Source organism: Sardina pilchardus, chromosome 17 (assembly GCF_963854185.1).
Source record: "Sardina pilchardus chromosome 17, fSarPil1.1, whole genome shotgun sequence".
Taxonomy (NCBI): Eukaryota; Metazoa; Chordata; class Actinopteri; order Clupeiformes; family Clupeidae; genus Sardina; species Sardina pilchardus.
The window spans coordinates 11867745-11870957 of record NC_085010.1 but is presented as its reverse complement, the minus strand read 5'-3'; the positions used below and the strand labels follow the sequence as shown (position 1 = coordinate 11870957).

Here is a 3213-nt window from a genome sequence, read left to right as displayed (position 1 = left end):
AATTTCAACTAGAAATGTGCATCTCCGTGAAGGAGCTGCCAGAGTGGGCTTGCTCACCAGGGGGCAGTGATGTAAACGCCTGAACAGTCCCCCATTCATGTCAATGGGGAAACGCCTCTGGTGGAGCATGGCGGAACTACAAGGGTCTAAAAACGGGAATACCGGAAAAACAACAACCGGCAGCCATCCGACATTAACAAGCAACCTACACCGGATCGGGCCTGATTTTTTAGTGTTTGAACCGCGTCGATAGCTCAAACGTTCTAGGAGAAGAGGCATCTTAAAAAAACGGCTGACGGATAACAATAGATGGGCATGCCTTGCAGCAAGCCCACTAATAAACCAGATGAATGTATAACCTATAATTTGCAATAGGCTAGGCTCTAACCTTTAATCTGATGTTGATTACCTGTAGCAAATATAAAAAAGGCCCAGCAGAACACTACCGGGAGGGGGTCTGCTCCACCGTCTTCACTGTGTCAGAGGAGCTGGCCCTCGCCAGCGATGATGGCCGGACTGGCAGGGGGTTTGTCATCTGACCCCTCTGCCACAATTTCTGATGTTTGTTTGTTATCTTTATGTATTCATGTTGCCAGTAATTAACATACATACGTTTGTTGCTTATCAAAAGTGAGATGATTGAGTGTAAATTAATTTGCATATTTTTTTAGTTGAAGGTAGCAACATCCAATTGCAGGAGCCGCCGACAGAGGCCTTCAATCTCCAAGCAGAGGTAGCCTATGGCTGTGTTCGAACTGCGTGCTAAATACCAGTCACATACTGATAATGACGTGAAGTAGCAAATAGTATGCAGTGTTTGGAAAATGTAATATTACCAGTACACAAAAGTTTCCCGGATGTTATACTGATGGGATACTGCATCCCATAATGCATAGCGATTGTTTCCAGCTTCAGAAAATTTCAGTAACAATGGCGGACAGCGAAGGGACAAGTATGGCAAAAACCGGAGATGAAGAGCACAAATGTGAGTATTAGTTGGGTGTTTTGGTATGGAATGTTTCGTGGCTTCTGTTATTGTGGAAGTTTTATTACTGTAGAGCTGTATTTGTGTATGTGCAAGTGAATAAATAGCCCAACTTAACCAAAGCTAACGTAAACTAACTGGCGCTCAATGGAAATGAATGGTAGAAACCTGTTAGCTTGCTAAGTCGCTAAATAGCATGACGATTTTCTAGCCTCTAGGTAACGTCGTCATTCACATTAACGAGAGCAATGTTTATTTATAGCCTAGTTATCGTTATGGTTATCATTCTTGGTGTGAACGGCCCTTATCTCCTAAGTATTCTGTCAGTTATAACTGACAGAACTCTATTCGTACTTTTAAAAAATAAGTTTAATTTACAAAAGTGTAATGTGACAATCTTTGATAGCTAAAGCCTACCTTACATTGCCAGACTTTGCAAAGATTTGGAAAAGATTTTTGAAAAACTACAGTCTCAGACCCTCTCACATCTAAAGACAATTCATTGAGTTTTTAGTCACAGGCCAGTCTCAGATTAGGATTTTGCAAAGACTGTGGGTCACTATTTACAAGACTGCTGCTAGATTCCCTCAAATTATTTCCATCGTGCAATAGGCTACACGTCATCATTCACAGGAAATCACATGATAGCCTACTCATATCAAAGTAATTTTTTCGCGTTTCTGCAGCATTGTTTGATGTGTGACATCACTAACAGATATAGAGCTGTTCTGTCACGTAGAACAACCGACTAATAAATTATAAGAAATGAAATAACAAATAATCATAAAGGCTACAGCTGTCGCCTATTTTGCCCCTTCCTGTTTCATGTTCGCGCAAGGTTACTATTGGTTTTTAATGTTCACGTCACTATTTGCATGAGCCACGACTGAAAAGACTTCCGATAATATCAAACATGTTTGATATTGTCGTAACGGCAAAACTAGAAAAAGACTGCCTCCGACGGACTTAAAACCGCTAAGATTGGCACCTTACACTAAACGATTTAGATGACGGGAGCGCGCTGCGATTTCAGTACAACTCCCAAGATTTCCGCCCGATTTTGGAAATTTAGTCGCCGACTGTTAAAACAGACCAAAATCGTGCAATGTAAGCCAGCCTTAAGTTGCTTTGGTACTGAGAAATGAGCACCTGGTTCAAAACAGTTCCCAGTTTAAGCCTACTGCTCTTTGATAAGTGATATCATAGCCGGATTTGGGTATAACCAGAGAATGTCTAGGGCTCTGGTATAGCCTAATGATGGAAAATAAAATGGTAATGGCAGAAAATAATTTTCTCCTTACTAATATTTGATTTTAAATGAGTGTTTATAAGAAAGTGTCTAAGATGGTAAAAGATGTAACCTCTATCTCTAGGACTGGCACAACGTCATGCACAGTGGTCTTGGGAACATCGAAGGCTTCTGCAACAACCCTGTAGGAGGTGGCACTGGATAACCAATACTGAATGATGACAACCTCCAGTCTCTCCCCCAGCCTCCATCACAGTCCACTTCAAGTGTGTCCACAAGGGCATTGACAGAAGTCGTTCTTCAGATCCACATCTCCAAAGAGGAGACGGACAATAGCCTAGATAGAATAGTGTTGCCATTCAGTTAGCAATATTGTCCCCTGGGGTCATTCTGAGAGAATGTGCACTTGTTGTTTTTCTTGATGTTAAAGTTCAGACATTTTAATCAATTGAAAGTATTTTGTTCAATGTTTAGTGTCATTTGTAAGGTAACTGTCATACAGTGGTCATTATGGGATTATCAATTGTCAGTGTAGCACAGTTACATTTACTTAATTTCACATTTCACTTAGTTGCAAACCCAAGTCTTGCCAATAATGACACCTTTTTGATCCATTAACCATGGTTGCATACGCCTTCATAAGAAAAGACAACTGTGGGCTACAATATTGTTAGTTTCTCTAGGCATATTGGTCTAATCACTCTGAATTCCTGCTGAAGAACGAGATTAAAGACCATCAGTATTGCAGACCTTCTTCTCCTTGCTTGTTTGTTGGCTCTCACCACAGCCTAAGACATATCAAAACGGTAGGACACACAGAAGTGCTACTCTCTCCACTGATCAACACTAGAGAAATGTTTTATGAACATTGTTGGCACTCTGATGGCAGCACAACAATAATTTTATAACACTGCACTTACCTGATTTCACAGCTTGTGCATCCTCTTAGCCTAACTCTTATAACTTTTGTATCAATTCA

General features: G+C 40.7%; 1 long non-coding RNA gene across 1 annotated transcript; it reads left to right on the top strand.

The window, feature by feature from the left end:
• The first annotated feature begins 2161 nt into the window (after positions 1-2161).
• Positions 2162-2981, top strand: LOC134062329 (uncharacterized). Its single transcript, XR_009935433.1, has 2 exons — positions 2162-2257; positions 2359-2981. It is a non-coding gene; the product is annotated as an uncharacterized LOC134062329 (long non-coding RNA).
• The last annotated feature ends 232 nt before the right edge of the window (positions 2982-3213 follow it).